The following is a 25,892-nucleotide window of genomic DNA, read 5'->3' as shown; positions in this document are numbered from 1 at the left end:
CAAGTGAGGCCTCTGCAGTCAGACTGGGCCCTGGTGTAGAGGGAGATAAACTGTGCCCTGAACAGGCCTCTTTCTTCCACAGTCCAAGGGCAGGGGCCTCAGCCTGCTGGCCTCCAGGGAGCCAAGCCCAAGGCACAGACTATATAGGCAGAGGTTCTGAGCCACCAGCCCCTGTGAGTACAGGCCCAGTTGACTTTTTCTTTTAATAGAGAGAAGACAGAGAAAGACAAGGTCAGACAGACAGATCTTGGCAAGCATCAGAAGGTAAGGTCTATTTCTCCTACTATAAATTTTCTGTCAATAGAAAGTCCAGAAATAAAACCACATATATATAGTCAAATAATTTTTGATAAAGGGGCCAACAACACACAATGGAGAAAAGAAAGCCTCTTCAATAAATGGTGCTGGGAAAACTGGAAAGCCACATGCAAAAGAATGAAACTGGACTACAGTTTGTCCCCCTGTACAAAAATTAACTCAAAATGGGTCAAAGATCTAAACATAAGACCTGAAACAATTAAGTACATAGAAGAAGACATAGGTACTCAACTCATGGACCTGGGTTTTAAAGAGCATTTTATGAATTTGACTCCACAGACAAGAGAAGTGAAGGCAAAAATTAATGAATGGGACTACATCAGACTAAGAAGTTTTTGCTCAGCAAGAGAAACTGATAACAAAATAAACAGAAAGCCAACTAAATGGGAAATGATATTTTCAAACAACAGCTCAGATAAGGGCCTAATATCCAAAATATACAAAGAACTCATAAAACTCAATAACAAACAAACAAACAATCCAATAAAAAAATGGGAAGAGGATATGAACAGACACTTCTCCCAGGAAGAAATACAAATGGCCAATAGATATATGAAAAGATGCTCACCTTCTTTAGCTATTAGAGAAATGCAAATCAAAACTGCAATGAGATACCACCTCACACCTGTTCGATTAGCTATTATTAGCAAGACAGGTAATAGCAAATGTTGGAGAGGCTGTGGAGAAAAAGGAACCCTCATCCACTGTTGGTGGGAATGTAAAGTAGTACAACCATTATGGAAGAAAGTATGGTGGTTCCTCAAAAAACTGAAAATAGAACTACCTTATGACCCAGCAATCCCTCTACTGGGTATATACCCCCAAAACTCAGAAACATTGATACGTAAAGACACATGCAGCCCCATGTTTATTGCAGCATTGTTCACAGTGGCCAGGACATGGAAACAACCAAAAAGCCCGTCAATAGATGACTGGATAAAGAAGATGTGGCACATATACACTATGGAATACTACTCAGCCATAAGAAATGATGACATCGGAACATTTACAGCAAAATGGTGGGATCTTGATAACATGATACGAAGCGAAATAAGTAAATCAGAAAAAAACAGGAACTGCATTATTCCATACGTAGGTGGGACATAAAAGTGAAACTAAGAGACATTGAAAAGAGTGTGGTGGTTACGGGGGGGAGGGGGGAATGGGAGAGGGAAAGGGGGAGGGAGAGGGGCACAAAGAAAACAAGATAGAGGGTGACAGAGGACAATCTGACTTTGGGTGATGGGTATGCAACATAATTGAACGACAAGATAACCTGGACTTGTTATCTTTGAATATATGTATCCTGATTTATTGATGTCACCCCATTAAAAAAATAAAATTATTAAAAAAAAAAATTTCTGTCAATTAACAAGTATTGGTGAGCAATTCCCAAATGTGTGTGTGTGTGTGTGTGTGTGTGTGTGTTGAACCTCAGTGGGCTCCAAAAGGGCTGGCAGTGATAGTGAATCTGTATATGAGCTCATTCATTCATTCAGAGAGACAGTGCCACACAGAGGCAGTGGCAAGAGCAAGGCCTCTAGAGGCACACGACGCAACTTCAAATCCTGCCCCTGTCCCCTGAGCCATGCAGGTGTGACCTTAGGCTGGGCTCTCACCTCCTGAATGCCAGTTTTCCCATCTGGGAAGTGGGGTTAATAAAGCACTTAGCAGAGTACCTTGCATAGAGGAAGTAGTTAATAGATGTCAGCTGTTATTATGAACCTGGCACTGTAAGGGGCAGGTCGTAAAGTTAAACATATTCATTCCACCAATACTTTTTGTCATCACAAGCAATGAGCCACAGCACACGCGGCAACGTAGGTGGATCTTAACAATACAGCATTAGGTGAAAAGGACTCCAAAGATTATACACAGCATAACAGACTTTGTATAAGGCTAAAAATAACCTCAAGAAAATAAACTCTTGGGAATACATATGGACGCAATAAAACTAGATAAAGAAAATGCAGGAGAATAATAAGGACAGAATTAAGGAAGATGATCACCTTGGGTGGGGAGGCCTGGGGGTGCCTGAGGCAAGATCATATGTCTGGGTGTAGGTTTTGTCAAATTCTAGTTTTGTTGTGGGTGATGAGCTCTTGGGTGCTTATTACATTTATAAAAATAACTACATAATTAAATAAAAGCAGACTGTGCATGAAACAATGGACAAAATGTCAAGAGCCAAAGGTTGTGAGTGAACCAGTACTAAGCATCAAGAGTCCAAAACTGGGAAACAGAAACAAATATATTGGGCACCCATTGCAGGCTAGACACTGTCCCGGGCTCTGGGGTTATGCCAGGGGATGTAATAGAATAAAACCCCCACCTTCTTGGAGCTCACATTCTACTGTGGGAGACAGACAGGAAACAACATATACAGTGTCAGCACGTGATGCTCCGGAGAGAAGTGAAGAGCCCGGAGACGGAGATGGGAAGCAGGTGGTCTGGGAAGGCCTCACCAAAACAGTGACATTCGAGCTAAAGAAGAGGAAGGAGGTGGCTTTCGGAGTTCTGGGGGCCAAGCTTCCAGGCAGAGGGAGCAGCTGAGCAGAGGCCCTGAGACAGGAGTGCCTGGAGGCCAGAGGCCAGTGTGGCTGCGGGGGAGCGAGCGGAGAGGTGGGCAGAGGGTCAGGAGGGACACGGGCGCCTTGCAGGCCACTCTGGGGACTTTGGCTTTTACTTGGGATGGCATGGGGAGCCACAGGAAGGTTCTGGGCAAAGGAGGAAACCATCTGACACACTCTAAAGGCTGCTGCCTTGAGAACAGACAGTGGGGGCAGCAGCAGAGCCTGGGACACCAATCAGGAGGCTACGGTAATAATCCAGGCGACAGAAGAGGCTGCTCGCACTGGGCACTGGGAGGGAACAGCGAGAAGGCGACAAGTACCCAAATCCCACATATAATTATGACCCAGCTGTTGCTCCCCTGGGACTCCCAGGCTGGCAGCAACGACCAGACAGGTATCCAAATCATCACACAACAAAATCTACCGTCCACTCCCCTTGCCTCTCACCAGGAGACACCCAGCCTGGCGCACGGAGTGTGCGAGCAGCCTCAGGCCCTGGCTCCGGGCAGCCTCCGCCTCTGGGTCCTCAAGCTCTTCCCTAAACCCTCTTGCAGCCAGCCGGATGGAAACCCTGGTCACCTGTGCGGTCAGACAGGCAACATTTCCTCCCCGCGCAGGGGTTGCCATCCCATGACTAGGCCCTCCCCTGCACCCCAACAGGGTTCCCTGGTGCCCTTCTTATAGGCCAGGCCTCCAAGGGGCTCAGCTATCGGAGAGCCCAGGGAAGCTTACATCAGTGGTTCTCAATCTTGGCTGAAGTCAGCTGAAGAAACTGAAGAATGACTGGGGCCCGAGTCCCACCCCGGAGATGGCTGTGACGGGTCTGGGATGTCGCCTGGGCACTGGGAATTTCTCAGCTTCCAGGTGATGCTCCCGTGCAGCCAGGGGCCTGGCCTCACTTCCCTGCCCCCATCCCGTGAGCAGGTACTCCATATCCACAAGCCTCTTTTCTGCCACCTGCCCTCCCAGGCCGAGTCCTGGCTGCTGCATCCTCCGCTGAGGGGAGGAAGGCGCTTGGCAGAACTCGACCAGTCCCGAGACGAGCTGACAGGACCCATGTGGGCAGTACTCAGTGGACAGTACCCACCGAGCAGGGCAGAACATGCACCCGCCCAACTCCCACGGTGGGCTGGGACTCGGGGGCTTTCTGCGGGCCACCCCGCAGGCCTGGAGAGTGGAGTGGGTACCCAGAACCACCCGCTGCCAGGGGCCCTGAGGCTGCCTCTGAGGCCGGGAAGAGCCCCGAGGCTCAGATGCCTTTAACCAAGGCTGCGCTGGCTCCCCTCCTGAGCTTCTCCCATCCTTCCTCCTCCAGGACTAAGACTCAGAATGCATTTTTATGAGGCTTTTCCTAGGTGGAAATGGTGCCGGGCTGGGGTGAGGGATGGAGTGTGATTTACACATACCGAGTCCTTACACCTCCCAAGGGCAGCTGGAAGAGGAAGGAGCAGGGAGCCTGCTCACACAGCTGCTGGCAGGTGGGCAGCAACACTGGCCCCAGGCCGCGCCCTGCCAGCCTAGTCACATCTCTGCCTGAGTGCCGGAAATCCCAAACGAGCCCAAGGCCCTTTGCAAAAACAATTAGAGGGAGAAGGATGCTGGTATCTGTAAGTTTCCTGCAAAGACACTGCACAGAGAAATTACCACCACCCCCCAGCCCCATACACACCAATCAGGCTCCCCCATTCAATTTCCTCCTTGCTCCCAACAGCTTTGACTCCCATCTGCCCCGAGGCTCCACCTCCAGGCTTCCATCCCTGCTCGGCCCCAAACAGGAAAGGCCACTTTCCCGGACCAAGGCTTACTAGGCACCTCGTCCTGCCTGTTAGGGAGGGTGCCCTTCTCCAGGGCAGTGGGCACTGCTGACATTTTGGGCTTCTTCATCGTGGGGCGCTGCCCCGTGCATTGTAGGGTGTTGGGCAGCATCCCTACTAGCTTCAAGCCACTACATGCTAGTAAACAGCCTGTTGGATGTTTATTTAAAACTATGATAAGGACCCACAGGGGCCCGACCCAGCACAGAGGGTCAGACACACAGGAGTTAACCCCCGAAGGTGAGGGAAGCCAGACCTGCCCCGTGGGAGAGCAGTGCACACCGTCTGGGGCAGGGAAGAGCTCTGCTGGTTCTGGAACCCAGAGGGAAGAGGTGCAGGAGTCCACAGAGGTGGACAGGCCCTGTGGGCCCTGGTAGCAATTTCTACCTTTATCCCAGAAGCAACTAGAGGCCATTAGAGGATTTACCGTAAGTAACGAGCAGCGTGATCAGCTGAGTATACCGACGAGAGCAACTGCAGTGTGCTGTGTGAAGACTGGGGTGAGAGGAAATGCAGGGAGACCTGCTGGGCTGCTGGCTGGCCGAGGGGAGGCTGGGCTGGGCGGCACGGTGGCAGAGGGAGTGCGGAGAAGTGGCAGAGGGAGTGGGGAGAAGGGGCAGAGGGAGTGGGGAGAAGGGGCAGAGGGAGTGGGGAGAAGGGGCAGAGGGAGTGGGGAGAAGGGGCAGAGGGAGTGGGGAGCGGTGGCAGAGGGAGTGGGGAGAAGGGGCAGCGGGAGTGGGGAGCAGTGGCAGAGGGAGTGGGGAGAAGGGGCAGAGGGAGTGGGGAGAAGTGGCAGAGGGAGTGGGGAGAAGTGGCAGAGGGAGTGGGGAGCAGTGGCAGAGGGAGTGGGGAGAAGGGGCAGAGGGAGTGGGGAGAAGGGGCAGAGGGAGTGGGGAGAAGGGGCAGAGGGAGTGGGGAGCAGTGGCAGAGGGAGTGGGGAGAAGTGGCAGAGGGAGTGGGGAGAAGTGGCAGAGGGAGTGGGGAGAGGTGGCAGAGGGAGTGGGGAGCAGTGGCAGAGGGAGTGGGGAGAAGGGGCAGAGGGAGTGGGGAGAAGGGGCAGAGGGAGTGGGGAGCGGTGGCAGAGGGAGTGGGGAGAAGGGGCAGAGGGAGTGGGGAGAAGGGGCAGAGGGAGTGGGGAGAAGGGGCAGAGGGAGTGGGGAGAAGGGGCAGAGGGAGTGGGGAGCGGTGGCAGAGGGAGTGGGGAGAAGGGGCAGAGGGAGTGGGGAGAAGGGGCAGAGGGAGTGGGGAGAAGGGGCAGAGGGAGTGGGGAGAAGGGGCAGAGGGAGTGGGGAGAAGTGGCAGAGGGAGTGGGGAGAAGGGGCAGAGGGAGTGGGGAGAAGGGGCAGAGGGAGTGGGGAGCAGTGGCAGAGGGAGTGGGGGAGCAGTGGCAGAGGGAGTGGGGAGAAGTGGCAGAGGGAGTGGGGAGAAGTGGCAGAGGGAGTGGGGAGAGGTGGCAGAGGGAGTGGGGAGAAGGGGCAGAGGGAGTGGGGAGAAGGGGCAGAGGGAGTGGGGAGCGGTGGCAGAGGGAGTGGGGAGAAGGGGCAGAGGGAGTGGGGAGAAGGGGCAGAGGGAGTGGGGGAGAAGGGGCAGAGGGAGTGGGGAGCGGTGGCAGAGGGAGTGGGGAGAAGGGGCAGAGGGAGTGGGGAGAAGGGGCAGAGGGAGTGGGGAGAAGGGGCAGAGGGAGTGGGGAGAAGTGGCAGAGGGAGTGGGGAGAAGGGGCAGAGGGAGTGGGGAGAAGGGGCAGAGGGAGTGGGGAGCGGTGGCAGAGGGAGTGGGGAGAAGGGGCAGAGGGAGTGGGGAGAAGGGGCAGAGGGAGTGGGGAGAAGGGGCAGAGGGAGTGGGGAGCAGTGGCAGAGGGAGTGGGGAGAAGGGGCAGAGGGAGTGGGGAGAAGGGGCAGAGGGAGTGGGGAGCAGTGGCAGAGGGAGTGGGGGAGAAGTGGCAGAGGGAGTGGGGAGAAGTGGCAGAGGGAGTGGGGAGAGGTGGCAGAGGGAGTGGGGAGCAGTGGCAGAGGGAGTGGGGAGAAGGGGCAGAGGGAGTGGGGAGAAGGGGCAGAGGGAGTGGGGAGCGGTGGCAGAGGGAGTGGGGAGAAGGGGCAGAGGGAGTGGGGAGAAGGGGCAGAGGGAGTGGGGAGAAGGGGCAGAGGGAGTGGGGAGAAGGGGCAGAGGGAGTGGGGAGAAGGGGCAGAGGGAGTGGGGAGCAGTGGCAGAGGGAGTGGGGAGAAGGGGCAGAGGGAGTGGGGAGAAGGGGCAGAGGGAGTGGGGAGAAGTGGCAGAGGGAGTGGGGAGAAGGGGCAGAGGGAGTGGGGAGCAGTGGCAGAGGGAGTGGGGAGAAGGGGCAGAGGGAGTGGGGAGAAGGGGCAGAGGGAGTGGGGAGAAGGGGCAGAGGGAGTGGGGAGAAGTGGCAGAGGGAGTGGGGAGCAGTGGCAGAGGGAGTGGGGAGAAGGGGCAGAGGGAGTGGGGAGAAGGGGCAGAGGGAGTGGGGAGAAGGGGCAGAGGGAGTGGGGAGAAGTGGCAGAGGGAGTGGGGAGCAGTGGCAGAGGGAGTGGGGAGAAGGGGCAGAGGGAGTGGGGAGAAGGGGCAGAGGGAGTGGGGAGAAGGGGCAGAGGGAGTGGGGAGAAGTGGCAGAGGGAGTGGGGAGAAGTGGCAGAGGGAGTGGGGAGAAGTGGCAGAGGGAGTGGGGAGAAGTGGCAGAGGGAGTGGGGAGAAGTGGCAGAGGGAGTGGGGAGAAGTGGCAGCTGCAGTGACATGTAACACACAGAGCACAGGGGCCAGGGTGAGGCTGAAGCCAGGGGCCTGCTGGACACACTGCGTGGCAGTGCTCCTCACAGGAGAAGGGGTCCAGGTGTGGAGCCCAGGTCAGCGGTTTCTGGTGGGCACCTTGTGTTTGAGAGGTGCTGTGCCCGGCAACATTGGACTGAACTACTCACTGATTTACTGATTCACTCATAAACAATGCCGAGATCTCTTCCCTAAGGGGGCTCACCATGGCCTCCCCCCCCCCCCCCGCACTGACTTAGGACACACCCAGGACAGGAACAGACAGACCTCAGAGACGGCATGTGTGCAGGGGGCAGGCAGCCAACCCCTGGGGAAGGAGTCCACATAATGAAAATGTAAGTTATTATTACCATTACCTTATCAGCTCTGACAAGATCGCAGTCAAAGGTGGGGCCGCCGCAGCCTGTAACACAATATAAATGGGCTCTCGGGTAGCAGTTGGCTGGTGCATTGATTCTTCTTCACTCAGAAGCTAAATCACGGTGCTAATGTGAAACATGTGTGAAATATCCCTTCTTCATACACTAGCAATGAAAAGACTGCACAAATCTGTAGCCAAATGAAAGTACTTGTGAGTAATGGGAGCCAGCACGTGGTCGTCATTTTATCACTGCGTACAAGCCAGCTTCGTCAAAGCTTTGATTTCAGGTGAAGAAAGCACTCCAGCCACCCAGGAGATGCAGAAACACCAGCACCTCCTTGAGAAAGTGACCCTTGATTGCACCAGGACCTGAGGATTTTAAACGTGTATTTAACACTGTGTGGTGGCAGCCTAGAACCACAGACTGTCAGGATAGAAAAGGACCTTCAGGCATTCAGCTCCCCTGTGTGATGGCAGAGGGGAGGGGCCGAGCGGGGTCACAAGTTCCTCAGTGGCAGGTCTTATTCTACCCTGCATCCAGGACCCCAGCAAAGCTTTCTAGACACTCCACATCTCTCAGGCCCAGGGTTCAAGTCTTCCCTGAACCCAGAGGAAGAAACGAGAGTAGAGACTATTTCTCGCGGTCCGGGCAGGCGGAGGACATTGCATCCCGGCAGGCATTTTGGTGATGACGGGATGCTAAGGGGCTGGGGGACAGAGTCACTTGGAGAACAGGGGGACTGGGCATAGAAATCTGGGGACAAGTCTTGTTCACTTATCTTTTTATAGATAAGGCATATTCTGCCTACTTCTAGAAGGGATTTGGGGTAGATTGTAATTCAAAACAAATACATACAACAAAACCACTCAGACTGACATCAGATTGCAGAATTGTTTTTAACAGAAAAAAAAACTAGAAATGACCCAATGTTTCACTGTAGAAAAAAAAGAATAAAAGAAAAAAATTTTTGTCTATGCATAGCTATTAAAAAACTGAGGCAGTGCTCTATGTATTAATATGGAGATATATCAAAAACATAAATCTCAGAAAATAAAAAGCAAGATACAGAATAAACATTAGGCTATCTTGTGTATGGTAAAGTGGCAAACTAAGAATATATATTCCAATTTATGTATTTTAGCATAAACACTAGAAAAATAAAGCAGGAAGTAACATAAATGGTGCCTATAGAGGGCGACAGGGGGCAGGGCTGGGACAGAGGGGACATGGGAGTGAGCAAGTTCAGGGTATACCTCTGTACGTATTTTGACTTTTGAACTCTATAAATCCTTTCCCTATTCAAAACCCTAATTCAATTAAACACAAGAGGAAAAAGGAAATGAGAATTCCAGGCACAAGAGCCAAAAATGTCTTCCTTCTGCCCTCTCTGAGAAATGGATGCTTATACAGCCAAGCCTGGGCCTGAGGAGGAGGGTGCATCAGCAGCCTCTGGCCAGGGGGAGGCTGGAACCGGTGCCCCAGTGGCCTGCCCGTCCCGCCCCCCCGCCCCCTCCGCGTCACTGCAGGGAACTGAGACTGAGGAAAGATGGGGCCAGTGACAGGCCAGAGCCCCTCCAGGCTTGCCCACCTCTGCAGGCTGTGCCCAGGTCTGCTCCCTGACTCGTCCCAGAATCGCTGTTCCCTCAGCTCCTGACAGTCGGTAGTTCCAGGAACAACCGGACCACATGCAGTACAGGGTTCACATTCTTGGGTTTGCCTGCCCACCTGGCACACTCTGACCTGCAGCTCCGTCACACCCCCCAGCCTTCCTCACTCAGCTCCCAGTGCTGCCCTGGTGCCCCCAGTTCTGGGGGGCAGCGCCCTGGGCCTCGGTGTCGCTCAGTCACAGTACTTGCTGGAGGAGAATCTGAAGAGGAGAGAGGGCAGCACCATGAGCAAAGGATGGTGGCTTCTCGAGTAAACGAAACATGCGCGTCCCTCCGGGCTCCTCTCTGATCTGCTCCTGGTGCAGGAGGAGGCGGCCAACCATCAGACAACGAAAACAGGCTGTTAGCGCCCCATGTCCATTGAGGAGGTGAAATCCATTCTAGCTAACTAATAAATTATACCCACATTATAAAAAAAATAGAGTGAGGTATAGGAGGAGTTTTTATTTTAAAAGATATTAAGTAAAAACATCAGCTGCAGAACATGAAATGTAGCTTGGTCCCATTTCTGTGTAACAGGGGTGTAGTTTCCCACATCCATGGTGACAGCATAGATACAGACAGTGATGTGGATGCAACACCTCCCTAAACTGTTGAGAGGGATGCTCTCTGAAGAGGAGGGAGAGTATCACAATTTCCTTTGCTTTCTCGGTTAAATAGTTCTATAGTGTTTTAATTTTTTTTTCTTACACAAAGCAGCTGTTATTTTTGTATTCTGAACACAGCTGTCCCTCATTCACTGCGTAACAGGGTGGGCTGGTGTGGGCTAAGTCAGAGACTCAGGAGAAGAACCCACTCCCAGCCCTGGGCCATCGGGCAGGTGGGAAACTGAAGCCCAGAGAGGTCCGGCGACTTTCTTGGTGTCACAGAGCGAGTTAACAGCAAAGCGGGGCTGACAGCTCCTACCTCTCAACTCAGCCCTGTGCTCTTCCCACTCTGCCATGTGCCTGAAACTAAAACAAGTGTATATCTGTGGAGGGTTCCTCATGTGGCCGGTCGGGGAAATACTGGCAAAAGTAGTAATGAAAAGAATAGACTTGGGACTCCAGAACCTGGCTGCCAGGTCAATGTCACCACCATTGATTGATGGAAGATTCCAGACAAGTGTTCATTTAAAGATGAACATTAACTGTAAATCAAAGCCCCAGAGTGAGTGCTGAATTACAAAGCAAATTAGACTAAGTGGGTAAATGGAAGGCTGGTCTCAGCCCCAACGCTCACTGAACTGTCCCCAGCAGGCCGGGAAAACACAGACTGTCTGACTCAGAAAGGCAGGGCCAGGGTCAGGGGAGGCTTCTTTAAAGGGCACCTCTCTGATATACAAGTAATCATCACTGTCTCCCCAAAAAGCAGCTGGAATGGGAGGGTGCATATTAATCAATGAACGAGCATTATTAAATCTTGTGTTCCCCTGGGTTCAGGAGGCCTGGCTGACAGGAAACAATGGCAGCCTGCTGCTGGATCCTCCGACTGCCCTGTGACCAGCCATCTTCAACCTTCATTTTTGTGTCTGACGAAGCGGCTACATGACTTGCTCAGGGTCACATAGGATAGGGCGCTGTCAGAGGCAGAGCTGGGTGCTAGATCTTCCAGGCCTGGCCACGTGCTTCTCCCACACCCCCTCTGCCAAGGGCTGCAGGCCCAGAAAAGTGGGCCAATAGCCTCTGGGAAAGTGAAACAGCCCAAAACCACAAGACAGACCAGTGTAGAGTCAGGTGCTCCCTCCCTCCCTCCCAGGCCACCTGCACTGTGATGTGGACATATCTGGCCACTCAGATGTTGTCTTCTGAGTATGGTTTGCATATGTGGGTTTCCATATATGAATACATAGGTGTGCATTTTTTAATGTTTGACTAACTCCTTATATTCCTTGAAGTGTTTCTATATACATTGCCCATTTCTTCATAGTTAAATAATGTCAGTAGGACACATAATCTGATCATTTCTATTTGACAGATAAGAAAACTGAGGCCCTGCACGACTTGCCCCATGCTTTGTTACTCCTCAGTGCCACAAAGTGAAGAGATAAAAACTAAAAGTTTTTAAAGATCCATGGAGGCCAGAAGCTCTCTCTACATCACTTCATTTTGTCCTCCCAAACACCCTAAGAGGGAGGCATTGGTACACCATCTGACACTGGGACTCAGAATCAAAGTCACCTGCCCCAAGCATCAGAGCCAGAACTCAACACCAGGACTCTTAGAGCCCGAAGTTGAGGTCTGTGGTTGTTGTGAGAGTCCACAGTGGGGCCAACTTTTTCCAGGCACTGGGTAAGTTCTTTCTCAAAATATCAATACTAACAATAGCTTTCAGAGCCTTCAGATGTGCCAGGAATAGGCTGAGATCTGTCCATGCAGGACTCTTGAGGACAAGGCATATGCCCAGCTTGTCTCTGAATCCTCCTGTAGCACAGACCTGGGCCTCCTTGTTGACTTGAAGCGTTCACCACAGCCCTGTCCTTTCCTATGGCCCTTACTTTCACTCCTGCTGTGTAAGGTAAAGGACATTGTGGGTTTTTAGATAACAAGACCTGAGTGGCTCTCCACATCCTGAATAACTCCATGCCCACCTTGCGGCAGAAGTCAGAACCCCCCCAACCAGCTCTCTGCACCCAAGAAACCAAGTCAGGCCCTGGCTGATTGGCTCAGTGGTAGAGCGTCTGCTTGGCGTGTGGAAGTCCCGGGTTCAATTCCTGGTCAGGCACACAGAAGAAGCGCCCATCTGCTTCTCCACCCTTTACCTTCTCCTTTCTCTCTGTCTCTCTCTTCCCCTCCCACAGCCAAGGCTCCATTGAAGCAAAGTCGGCCTGGGTGCTGAGGATGGCTCCATGGCCTCCACCTCAGGTGCTAGAATGGCTCCAGCTGCAAATGGAGCAATGCCCCAGAGGGGCCAACCATCACCCCCTGGTGGGCATGCCGGGTGGATCCCGGTCGGGCGCATGCAGGAGTCTGTCTGACTGCCTCCCCACTTCTAACTTTGGAAAAACATACACACACACACACACACACACGAAACCAAGTCAGCTCCCAGAAGCACCTCAAATCCTTTCACCTTGACTTAAGCAACTGCCTCTCACCTTTCCCAAGATTTCTTCTCAGGCTGTCTTCTCTCTTTGCTATGAGGGATGATTTGGTGACAATGATAAGCATTTCTACATGAAGACTTGGGTGTCTCTGAGTCACAATTCATGACTTTATTTCTGTGGTTTATATATACTGTATGTATATTTTAAAACTTAAAAGAGAGTGCAGGAGAGCCCTGGCTGGTTGGCTCAGTGGTAGAGCATCAGCCCGGCGTGTGGATGTCCCGGGTTCCATTCCCAGCCAGGTCACATAGGAGAAGCTCCTGCTTCTCCACCCCTCCCCCTCTCCTTCCTCTCTGTCTCTCTCTTCCCCTCCCAAGGCTCCATTGGAGCAAAGTTGGCCCCGGGCGCTGGGGATGGCTCCATGGCCTCAGCCTCAGGTGCTAGAATGGCTCTGGTTGCAATTGAGCAACGCCCCAGATGGGCAGAGCATCGCCTCCTGGTGGGCGTGCCGGGTGGATACCAGTCAGGTGCATGTGGGAGTCTGTCTGTCTGCCTCCCCCCCACTTCTCACTTCAGAAAAATACAAAAAAAAAGAGAGGGCAGGAGTGAGTGAGTGTGTATAGGATGAGTAATCTCAGCCTCTCTCAGCTCTGGTGGGACAATGGAAAACAAGGGCTGGAGACTGAGAGGGAGAGGGTTGGGAGGGGGACAGGGGGAGCGTCGACCCCAGTTCCGGATAGGGAGGACTTGGGCTCCCAAGTCAGATAAGACTGCAATCCAAACAAGGTTTATGTGCTCAGCTGCAGAATGTGGGAGAGTGGAGGCGGGAGCCAGGGAAGTGTTCCAACTGAGTGATCCCTAACCAACACAGGACGGCCTGTCTGAATCCTCCCCAGGCCTCAGGGCCCGGGTCAGGTGCCTCCTCAAGGGGGCCTTTGACGACCACCCCAACTAGGAGCTATCCTCTTTCCTCTGAACCTGAACCTTTCCTTCATCCCGAGGTTGATGGCTTTGCTGGTCCCCACTACTGCTTCCTCTTCTCGCCTCCCCGATTCCATTGTAAGCTCCTAAAGGGCAGAGAACTGGTTTTTACCATCGCTGTATCTTTTGCACATGTGGCACCCACACTAGTCCATACTCTGGATGATGTTAGACTCCATCTGCACAGACCCACGAGCTTCCAAGAAAACGCTGTGGATCAAGTTTCAGAAAACGGCACTGAGGAATAATCGCACCACTGAGCCTGAGGCCTTGGGCTTTATACTGTACGAAACCCTTTCATAATCTGATAAGGTAGGTGGCAGGTAATACTAAGCTCATTTTATAGGTTAAAAAAAAAAAAGAAACTGAGGTTCAAAAGTTTTAGTGATTGCCCAATGACCAGTTGGTAAACAAAAACAGCTCTGGGACCCAGGTTTCTGCCCTTCTTCAGATTTTCTTGGGAGGGGCTGGAGGTTTCTATCTCCTTCAAAGCACATGGCACACGATTTGGGGGAACACTGCATTGCTACAGCCCACCTCCACCCAAGATGCACAGCATGTATCAGCATAACCAAGGCTCCGAAGACACTGTTGGGCTTAGTTGAACACAATCTTCTCCGAACCTTCCTTACCTGGAACCCTTTTGCCTAGGGCTTTTGCTTGAGGAATGGCTACTGCCCCCCTATGACTTTGCTAAAGGGTGAACCACACTCCTAGGAGAAGCTGTGAATTACAGACTAAGAAAGGCTTCAGCTAGATGAATAAAAGCACTAATGGTGAATAAGGTGGAATTTCAGGGCTCAGCCAGCTAGTAAGAACATTTCTTTTTATTTTTTTTTATGTTTTATTATTGAAATTTTCTAATACACAAAAATAGAAGAGCACAATAAACCCCCAGCGACCCATCAGCAATCACCAAAGTAGCTTCAACAATATTCAACAATCTGTGTTTTGCTTTTCTCTCCTACCCTCTTTTTTCTGGAACACTATAAAGAAAATCCCAGATATCACGTCACCTGTAAACACTTCGGTATGTAACACTGCCACAATCTGATACACTCTAAAAAAATTAACAGTAATTCCTGAATATCGAACACCCAGCCTGCATCTAACCTCCTTGATTCTCTCAAATGTGTCTTTCTACAGCCGGTAGGCTTGAATCAGGATTCAGACCGGCCACACAGAGTGCATTTGGTGGGTATGTCTCTTAAGACTCTGTTAGTCCATCACCACTCCCCCCACCCCCTTTTCTTTCCCCTCACCATCCTGTTGGAGAAGTTTGGAGGTTCTCTCGGCCTGGATTTGGGGACAGCCTCCCCTGTCATGGTGTTTCACATGTTCCTGTCGTCCCTGCATAAAGTGGCAGGTAGATATACAGACTCCAACAGATTTCAACATCATGGCAAGAACACCTCGCTGGTGGTGCTGTGTCCTTCCTATCACGTTACATCTAGTTGTCCAACCGTAGCGAAGCTGATACTGACCCACGGGTTTGGGTGGTGGGGCACAGATCTTTTTGAACAACTAGATACTCCCAGTGTTTCCAGAGTTCTATGACTCTCTAGATTTTTGTTCTAAACACATTTCTAACCCAGGGTTTACCCATTTTCTATGATTTTATGGAAGATTCTCCTACCACCAAGGTCCAAAATTCTACCAGCCTGCCCTTCCCTAGGTTGTCTCTAGGTGACCTTCTACCTTTCCTTGTTTTCCCTTTCCTTTAAAATAAGACGTTTTAATGGACAGACAAGCTGGAGACCCCGCATCCCTTCCGGTCCGGGCCCACCAGTGACTCCAGGGGCTGAGTGGGAGTCCCAGGGCCTCAGCCTGCGGATTCCTCCACCCACCCCTCAGGGGATGAGTCAGACTCTCAAGGAGAACAAGAACACACAGTTCAACATGATAAATATGCATCCAAAATTTTTAAAAACCAAATTACACAAATCAAGCTTATTCTGAGAGGTTCGTTTTGCCAGGGGTCTGTAGTGCTCCAATCAGCATAATTAAATAGTACGATCACTCTAGATTGTGGTTTTCACATTTTTTTTTCTATCATCCAAGGACCATTTCAGCAAGATGATTTTAAGCTAATAAGAACCCCCAAATTAGAAACGAATTAAGGAGATAGAAAATACAAATGTATTTGTTTTGAGTTGGGCACTATTTTTGGCAGAGGAATCATGAAAATTAAAATTGTTAAATACTCCTAGGAAGGTTGTCAGTCAAGGGCAGTGTGGCTTCCTGCCTCTCCCTGCTGCAAAATGTTAAGGTGATATATCATAAGCTGTTCCCTGTGGGTCCCAGAAGCAATAAGGAGACTAAGAACAGAATTACGCAGTGCAGACTTGGCAAGGAAAGGGTGTTGCCATATAATACTCTCAAATCTTCAGAGATTAGGATTCATAACACCTCTTGCTTTTCAAATAAATGCACACAGACCCAACAACAGGATGAAATCATTGCAACCCTTCCTCATACCCATTTAATAGATGAAAACATGAAGACCTGGGGGAGCTGAGAGATGTGCACGGGGTCACAGAGCGAGCTTAGGAAGAGCCAGGATGACATCTCTATCTCAATGTGCCTGGTTCGGTAAAATCTCCTCCTCACTGTCCCCCATATGTGCCATAGATTAACTTTTAAAATAGATGTCATAATGACACTGGTTTGTAGGAGTCTTTTGGGGTTTGTGATAGCCTTGTGCACTCAGGCCCCAGGAGAAGCCTTAGGAATCAGGATCCAGCTGCTCCAATGGGAAGACCCCCCCACCCCAGACTGAAGAGACAGCAGCAACAGGGACCCACAAACCACTATAGTGAGCATCCAGGGACCCCTAATCCGGCCACACGTCATGTAATGTTGACCCGACCTTGAATGCGCCATGTCAGTCCCCATGCCTGGAGAACTTCCACTCATTCTGTAGACTTTGTACTGATTCCAGCACACTGACACACAAGTCAGCTTCCTGTCACCCACCTGTACCTCCTTACCCTGCTCCCTCCACACCAAGCTCTGAGGACCTGGGATCTACCTGTCCACGCTCCCTTCAAACCTCCTTCCCCATCACAGAATCGTCCCCAGATCCAAGCCAGGTGAGAGAGAAGGGCCTATGGGACGTCCATAGGTGGCTGCCTCGCTCCCCGTAGGCCCAGAGGAAGAATTATGAACTTTCCCAGTAATCTGGGTGGATTCCAAACTCAGATGTCCGGGAAACATACTGCCACCGTTGACACACAGGTCCCTGCCCTCTCCCAGAGGAGAGCAGGAGACAAGGGGCTAATTCAGAGGCATGGGCCTGCGGGGAGGAGCACCCCCAGGAGCACGAGGCTCTCTGCTGGGGAGGGGACAGTGCTTGGCGGCCCACGCGCCGTGTGACGCTGAGTGGAGGGGCACCCTGAGAGTCAACCCAGCTCCCAGACCAGAAAACACCCCCAGGTAGCAAATGAAGAATCTCAACAACATTTTATAACTTTACAAAGGACATGCACATACCCTATCTCATTTGAGTCCCAGAAAAAACCCCGAAGGCAGAAATTATGTAATTCATTCTTCCGAGAGGGCTGGGCACAGGAGAACTTGAGTCTGTGCAGTGCCGACCCTGAGCCGGCTCCAGGCATCAGGGCGCTGCGAGTCAATGTACACTGCAGTGACTTTTCTGCTGGTGTGGGGGGGGCAGCGGCTGGAGCAGCTGAACAGCAGCCATAGTCTGTGACAGTGGGCTCCCTGCCTGGCCCCAAGGGGGAGGCACCTGTATTGTTATGACCAGGGAAAGAAAGGGGGCAGTAAGGAAGGATGGGCCTTTGTTACAGAGGCCAGGCTGGGGGACAGAAAAGAGAGGGGGGTGAAGGACATGCTACCTTTGGAGTCGAATCCCTGGGTTGGGTCCCTAGATCCTTGGGATGGCTTAGGTAACAAGTCTGGAGTGGCTGACAACCCTCACTCCACAGACACACAGCACCTTGGTGGTGTCCATACCTTAAAGATGAGGGCCTGGGGGGTTCCAGCACTTTCTACGGCAGAGCTGACATAGGGGCACAAGCTCCTCAGGGGTTGGTGCCTCCAGATGACCAGGTCTGGATAAGAGGGGCTACAGGCAGCAGCCACTCCCCTGGACCAAGGCCTGAGCCTCCCCTCCTCCCTAGCTGTCCTGACCTGGACAGCCCCCCGGTTCTCATACACAGAAGGATAGAGACAAACAACAGAAAGGCCTGCTAGGAAAATTTTGCCAAACTTCGCCAGTAGGGGAACTCAAATGGGTTTTCATTTGATTTAGGAAAATGAAAAGGATTATTTCTTGTCATCAAATGTCACAGAGCAATTATTCATTATTTGATTTAGTCCCGATAGTTACCCAACAAGATAGGAATGATTAGCTCCACTTCTAATGAAGCCTCTGGGCCCAGAAGCTTCAGGAACTGCCTGAGGTCAGCCCCAGAACCAGAACCAGTACCGGCAGCAGCTAGGAGCCCAGCCAGTGCGAGTCTATGCCTCTCTGGTCGCCCAGCCAATTTCCCTAAGGGTTCACCCGCTGCGTCACACACAGAGGCCATATGGGCACAACACAACCAACAGCTCAAATGCTACAGAACTGCTGACCCGAAACCTGTGCACTCTCATTGATCAATGTTACCCCATTACATTTAATTTTCTAAATAAAATTTTTAAAAAAGAGGACATAATAGTAAATCCCCTTGTTTAGCTCAGGATTCGCCTGCCTCTGGGGACCCCTTAGCAAGATCCTAGCCTAGATTCTAGACCTGAGCTCTTCAGTACAGGAGCCCCCACCACACATGAGCTATTGAGCACTTGAGATGTGGCCAGTCCAAACCGAGATGTGCAGCAAGTGTCAAACACACTGAACTTCAAAGACAAATGTAAACCATCTCATTGATGCTTTTTATATTGATTACATGTTGCAAGGATAACACTTTGATCATGTTGAGTTAAATGAAAGACATGACAAATACTTTCACTTGCTATGTTTACCTTTTTTAAGATGGCTACTAGAAAATTAAAAATGATATGTGTGGCTCATGCTTAGCCTGACCTGGGCAACCCTGTTCCAGGTGCCGAGCCTTGCCTGGGTTTCTGTACCCACCTCACCCTGCCCTCCTCCCAAGAGCAGTGCTGGACACCGAGGGGGCAAGCCTCTCAAGCGCTCTGAGAATGTCCTCTCTTTAAACACTTCCGGAAGCTCCTGGACTCACCCCTCTTACTCAGTTCCTACAAACAAAGAATCCCCAGGCCCACCAACTGCCAAAGCACTGCGTGTTGTGTAGGCACGGGTCCCGAGTGTTCAGACCCACCTTAGACCACATCGCCCACGGCCAGGGGAATTCTGATAACCAGGTTTTCAATGCACACGTCTCAAACCCTGTTAGCAATGGACGGCTCTGGGAGTCAGGATGCATTTCTCCCAGCCTTCTTTGCTCCCACCCCTGCCAGACTGTGAGCTCCTCCAAAAGTGAAACAATGGGAGCAAACTAAATGTATCGATCACTTGTTAGGGTGCCAGCTGCTGTGCCAAGTGTTTTGCATGTTTTACTTTATTTAATTCTCCCACCCAGCCTGGAAGTATAGTCCCATTTGGAAGGGAGCCTAGGTGCTCAGAGGAGTAGATCTGATGTCTCTACTCCGTGATTCTTCCTCTGCCCTATTCACTTCCTCCCCATGGAACGGACTCCCATCTCTGCCTAGCACACAATAGGTACTAGGTAAATATGGCTAAACAAGGTGAAGAGCCTGCTGATACACCAAGTCCTCTGCTCCTTCTTGCCTTGATCAAGGCGTATGTTACCCCTTACCTTTCTGGCCTCACGCATAATGGAAGTCCTCACCCACCCACCTGCCAGGCTGGACCTTTCCTGCCTCCTTGTACTCTCCATCGCCTCCCACCATGAGGCCCCACGGAGTTAGCCCTGCTCAGGTCCCCAGTCAAGTCTGAGATGCAGAGACCACCAGCCCCACTGAGAGATGGGCTCTGGAAACAGCCCAGGATCAGTACTCTATGGTCTGGGGTCCCCAGGGACACAGCTAGCCCCAGGCACCTAAAGAGCTTCCAGCTCCCTAGCTAAGCCTCCTGAGGCCTAACAAGTCCCCTGACTATCCTTGCCAGGGTCCCAGGAACTCAATTCCCCTTCCATTTTCTCATATAGACAGAAGCCAAGTCCTGAACCCGCCTGGTGCCTCTAGTTGATCCATTTCCAAAAGCTGGGCTCAGATTTCTGGATTCCTTCTTCATCTTACTCTTTCTGCCTGATTTAGATCAAGGCCACCCAGAAGTCTAATACTCCGCCACTCCCCAGCCCTTGGCTCAACCCTGTAGACCCTGACAGCGGCCTGCACTGGAATGGAATTTGCCACACCCCCTCGGGCCTCCTGCCCCAGGCCATTGGCTCTCTCCCCCTGCCCTGGTCAGTTTCCCAAGGCCCCAGGCTATTTTTGCTCTCACCCCAGCCTTCTGTTCTCCTCATGGAAGTTGCCAGAGTGGTATACTGTAAAACACACACAGTGAAGACCAGAGGACCAATGAAACGGAGCTCATCTTCTGGGGTATCCAGTCTCATCCCCCCCCTCCATCCTTACAGCCTCGGGCCCTGCTTCCGAGGCTCTGGGGACCTGCTCCACGCTTCCTACCTTGGCTGGCATCCCTACCATGTCTGCCAGCCCCTCCTGGGCTCTCAAGAGCCCTACTCATGACCTCCCCAGCCCCTGATCATCTGCTGCTTGCCCTGGCATCCTTGGAGGGATGAAGGAGGGAGCAACAAAGTCCCCCTTTCCTTATTTTTCTCTCTTTTGTATTTTTTTTTTACAAGAATACCTACGTATTGCTTCACCCTGTCATTTGAACAATCTGAACCAATAGGAAGGCTTCCCATCCAGAGCGTCTCCATGTCTGTCCCTCCGGAATCACCCACACACGAAGCAGCTCCTGCGCCCCTGTCTCCCCACTGCCATCGAGTCCCTGATTCCCAAGGGAGCTGACGGGACATGATGACTCCATGACTTGTTACTCTGAGTTCTTCAACCAAGAGGTGTTACATACATAATGGTATCAGGCCTTCCCGTCAGACACAGGAAGTGAACCCACCTGGTCCTAAATCTTCCGGGGCCTGGCTCCAGCCAGTACATGGGCAGAAAGAATAACTGGAAAGCATCCACCTATCATGTTATCAGGCCTCACAAGGTGTGTTTGCATAGTTATCTTCCCAAGGGTTGACACTGTATGTCTCCCGCAGGCTGATGTATTTATTCTCCTACCTGTCATATTCAGAAAGAATAGATGAGCCTCAGGTTCATTACCTGTCATTACACTGTGTACATGTCGCTGGGAGCTGAAGCATCGGTTCTTCTTGAATCCCCTTGCTGGTACAGCTCCCCAACTTGGAGGCTCCACGCCCAACGAGCTGTGGATCACACACGCTCGTCAGGCCCTGGGAGGGCTCCCCGCCATCCTTACTGCGTCCCAGCTGGCCCACCTCTCCAGGGTGGTGCGGCCGTCTGAGCTCCCAGGTGCTTCAGAGGGACCTGAAGGAAGAAGAAAGGTCTCTGTTACTGGGGTCATAAACACATGTCTAAGTTTTAACTGTTCTAGAACTTTCCAGCCATCCTCTCATTGTTCTTTATTATTAGTAGGTCTTGCAATTCCTAGTGACTATATGAATTCTACCTCAGCCAGTCTTCCTTCAATACCAATATCAGGCTCACCAGCACTACCCCCGGGCCTCAGCGTGCACACGTGCAAACACACACCTTTATTCCTGTCTTCTTGTCCTTCATAGTTAATTTCATCTTCCTGAAAGATCTGCCTTCAGTCACCATCCTAACCGCCATTCAGAGCTTGGCTCATCCCCACCAACAGAACCTCACTGCGCAGGGAAGAGGGAGGACCTGGTGCTCCCTCCTCCACTGGACCTGGGTGCTCCCTCCTCCACTGGACCTGGGTGCTCCCTCCTCCACTGGGACCACAAAGAACAAGAACCTGTCTCCTGGGGACAGTTCTCAACTCTTGTCATGCAGGTCGCTGGGACAAGGCTTTCGGGTGCTGTTTGGAGGGTCCAGGAAGGCCACCTAGCTGCGGCTGGTGGTGAGCCTCTATTCAGACCTCCACTCAGAGCAAGAGACAAGAGTGGAGATGCAGACCTCACTGAGTGAGGGACACAGATAGCCAGGTCTGTGGCTCAGACCCTGGGGTGGTGGGGGCGGGTGGCAAGAAACTCCAGCCGGAAGCCAGTGTGCTGAGAAGGGACTGTGACAGGTGGACAGCTCTGCCAGGGCACCCAGCACCGCAGGTAAGAGAAAGCACCGTGAACAGGGATGGGGGTGGCAAAGGAAGGCAGGGACATGAAGTCCCCTGGCTTTTGTAATCACGACGATGACAGTATCTTACAACACCTAGAATGGTTTACAGCTTTCAAGCTATTCTGCATCCATTGGACCCATTTGGTTTCATAGTAGCAAGGTAAAAGGGTATCTTAAAGACGAGGCAACGAACAGAGAGGTCAAGAATCTCGCTAAAGGTCACACAGTAAGTTAGTGAAAGAGTTGAGACTGGAATCCTTGATTTCCAATTATCATTCTTTCCAGAAAGCTCCCTGGTCCTAGGGTAATGTCATGTCACCCCTGGGGTGGCCAGCCAACAGGAGTGAGAAGGAGGAAGGGAACAGAGGCAGGTTCGGCCTGCTATGGGGGGAAGGGGAGGAGAGAACAGCCATGCCTTAGGTTTCTCCCTGATAGGAGGATCTAGGAGGAGAAAGCAGAGAGAACAGAGTGATAACTTGGGAAGACAGGGCTGTGGAGGCTCCCAGCTACCAGGAGCAGCTCAGGCAGAGTGGAAATTGTCTGTGATAACTAGCCACAGCTTCGGGGGTGGGGGGCTGTGCTGACCTTGGGCCTCCTGGGTGACCTGGCTCCCTATGGCTCTAGCCTCTGAGGCATTTCTGAGCAAGGCAGCACTGGGGGTTAGAAGTCCCTTTGAAAGAATAAAGAAATAATTGTTATTACCTTCAAAAAGCACATAGACAGGTCAGTGCTCTTCTGTATGTAGGACATATCTCTAAATAATAGAATGAAAGGAAAAGAAAGCCCATGAAGTTCTACCCATCTGAAGAAAGATCTCAGCTGCTCCAGACAGTGGGATCCTCTGCTTGATTCCAAAGCTGCCCTGCTCCTAGTGACATAGAGAAGTCACGACCTGGGAAATTCCTGCCTGGCAATGGAAGGCTGGGGCAACCAACCCACACGCCCACCTCCAGTCACCAGAGAACCAGATCTCAGAACATCAGGTCACAGGAGGGATAGAAAGGCATCCTCTTGGTATTAGCACCGTGTCCCAGATGGCATGGTGAGTCCTCGCTCAGCCTGGAAGCTCTTAGCCCTACTCTGTGCACTGGGCGCCATGCGGGAGGGAGAACAGGCTACACCCTTTAGAAGCCAGTCACCAGCTGATCCCGCTGGCTGCACAGTCACCCGGTAACTCTAGCTCCCAAAGTAAATGGCTAGAGCCATCAATTTTCGCTGGGGGCAGGGAGGGTGAGGACAGGAGCCCTTCCGAGCCCTCCTACAAGGTGGGGTGGAAACATATTCACAGCAGATGGTGCTGTCGCCCTCACTCCAGGATTCTCATTCCTAATTATCTGTGCTGTCAGCAAAACAATTAACCCTCAAAGAAAAATTGCACCATCCACTCCCAACCATATGAAAAGGCAATTTTTTGCAAGGACGAGGGACACTGAGGGCGATGGCAGAGGGAAAGTAGGGCAGCCTTGCGTTGGGTTCTGGATCTCACTCATCCTGGTGATTTCACCGTCCTCTAACCTCCACGGTCTGCCGCAGGCACCCACAGCCCTCCAGCCTCGGAGCCTGCATGGCCTTTCCCATAAAAGGAGGGTGTGAGCCTGAGCCCGGGATCCCTGGGGTCCCCGGCCGTCCACAGTGCCACCATTCTACAAGCCAGGTTCTTTCCCTCTGAATTTTAACTTTCTTTGGAGCAGAATGAATTTCCATTTGTTCTTTCTTTCATTCACTTACTCACTTATTCATTCATTCACTGTGTATTTACCATGTTTTTCCCAGAAAAATACAAAGTAAATATCTATTCATCTTTCTTTTCTTTTTTCTTCTTTTTATTCAGTGATAGGAGGGGAGGCAGAGACACATTTCCGCATGAGCCCTGACCAGGATCCACCCAGCATGCCCACTAGGGGGCGATGCTCTGCCCATCTGGGAAATTGCTCTGTTGCTCAGCAACTGAATTTTTCTTAGAGCTTGAGGCGGAGGCCATGGAGCCATCCTCAGTACCTGGGACCAACTTTGCTCCAATCGAGCCATGGCTGCAGGAGGAGGAGAGAGAGAGAACGAGAGGGGGAGGGGTAGAGAAGCAGATGGGTGCCTCTCCTGTGTGCCCAGCCCAAGAATCAAACCCTGGACATGCACACCGTGGCTGACACTCTACCACTAAGCCAACCAGCCAGGGCCTATTCAACTTTCTTGACCACTGCTTGGAGCTTTCTTCCTCTGAGATGTGGGGAGAAGAGGGAAGGCCAGGGCAGGGCGGTGGGGCTGCCAGGGGTGTGAGGACTTGGCACTCGCCTGGCATCAAGCTGTAGGAGGAAGTGCTGTCACTACATTTGGATTCTCTCTGAAGATTTGGCTGCAGGAAGGCAGCCCCCTCTCCAGAGAGTTGAATTTGGTGAGCAAGCCACTCTGGTCCCAGGGCAGCCTGCAGAGGAGTGGAGAGGTGGGATACGAGGAGAGCTGAAAGCCCCTAGCAGGGGGCTAGCAACAGCCCAGGGCCCACAGAGGAGCGGAGAGGTGGGATACGAGGAGAGCTGAAAGCCCCTAGCAGGGGGCTAGCAACAGCCCAGGGCCCGCAGAGGAGCGGAGAGGTGGGATACGAGGAGAGCTGAAAGCCCCTAGCAGGGGGCTAGCAACAGCCCAGGGCCCGAGGTGCTCAGTAAACACTGAGGCATGAGTGAAGGAACCAGAATGCCCCTCACTAGAGGAATTTTTAAAATTGATTTTAGAGAGATAGAGCGAGGAAGAGAGAAAAAGAAACATGAACTTGTTCCATGTAGTATTTTATGCCTTCATTGGTTGACTCTTATATGTGTTCTGACAGGGAACCAAATCCACAACCTTGGTGTATTGGGACAACGCTTTAACCAACTGAGCCACCCAGCCTGGGCCCTAAAGGAATTGTTCTAAAGGAAAGGCTAAGGCATGGCTTTGGTTACCCAGCAGTCTACTACATAAGGCTCATTCACCCACCGCCATGCACCGTCATGGGGGAAACGGCACGGTAACCAAGAAATTGTAGAGCCTTCGCTGTCAGTGCCTTCAGTGATGCGGTCACCTAAGGTCACACTTTGCAGGTGTGATCTGGGGACGCTGAAAGGCTGGCCACTCACAGACAGAGAGAGATGGAGCGAGAACCTGCCACAGGTGACCCCACATCCAGGTCCTACCCTGCCCCGCTCCGTAACTCCTCCCGGGATCGCCTCTGAATGAACTGGGGAGCTCATGAGGCAGAAAGGACAGGAAAGTCCAGAATGGGGCACTGTCTGCCCCCCCATGGGGCTGCAGGCCCCCGACTCACGCAGAGGCAGCATTCTGGGCACCTGAGGAAGCAAAACAGATAGGGGCTGGGGTGAGGGCAGGGAGCTGAGACCATCCGCCACCACCATGAGGCCCAGTTCAAACCATGTGACATCTTTCTTCCCTCTCCCTACCGCCCGGCTGGCCCGGCACTTGGCCTCACCCAGTACCCGAGGAGCACAGACTCGGCTGCCAGCTCCTCAGTATAAAAGGAGTGTGTTTATATTCAGAGTAGGCTGCTGCCCACTCAGAATCTGCCCACTCGAAGGCAGCACATGTGACTGCACCCCCTGCCCAGAGCCCAAGAGGGACAGACGCCAAGCTCTGGCTGGAGACATTTCTAAATGTGAGTCTGGCACACGGAGTCAGATTCCCAGGGCTCCTCTGCCCCAGGACACCCGGCCAGGGTTTCCAAAGCTGCCGGGAAAGGGAGAGCTGGAGGCAGGCGGGAGCAGGAGGGAGCAGCTGAGACAGCCACCATGGCCGACACCACCACCTGAACCTTTCCCTGGCCTTCCAGCCTCATTAGGGGAAGAAAAAGGATTATACTGCACCCAGAAAGTCTAATCAATTGCCCAAAATCTTTGGCAGGGTGGTCAGGAAAGCCACTGCCTTCTCAAATGTGCACACATTAAAAATATACAAATGGAATATTTTTTCTTCCCCTCTCCTCAACCCCCTGAAGCCTGGGATGCTTGTTAAAAATAGCCTTGCTGTGGTATGGATCCTACAAAATCCAGTGGCTGGCAGGAAAGTTAAGGAGACATCGAAGACAGCAC

At 52.1% G+C, this 25,892-nt stretch overlaps 1 protein-coding gene across 1 annotated transcript in view; it reads right to left on the bottom strand.

Moving 5' to 3' along the window:
• Positions 1-25,892, bottom strand: part of ZBTB7C (zinc finger and BTB domain containing 7C) — a 339,511-nt gene that overhangs the window by 237,755 nt on the left and 75,864 nt on the right. Inside the window, exon 2 of the mRNA XM_066352918.1 lies at positions 20,821-21,045. The gene's annotated coding sequence lies outside the window, so the exon portion shown is untranslated. The remainder of the gene's footprint in view (positions 1-20,820; positions 21,046-25,892) is intronic.

Source organism: Saccopteryx leptura, chromosome 11 (genome assembly GCF_036850995.1).
Source record: "Saccopteryx leptura isolate mSacLep1 chromosome 11, mSacLep1_pri_phased_curated, whole genome shotgun sequence".
NCBI lineage: Eukaryota > Metazoa > Chordata > Mammalia > Chiroptera > Emballonuridae > Saccopteryx > Saccopteryx leptura.
The sequence above is the reverse complement of the archived record's forward strand: the minus strand, read 5'-3'. Positions and strand labels throughout refer to the sequence as shown.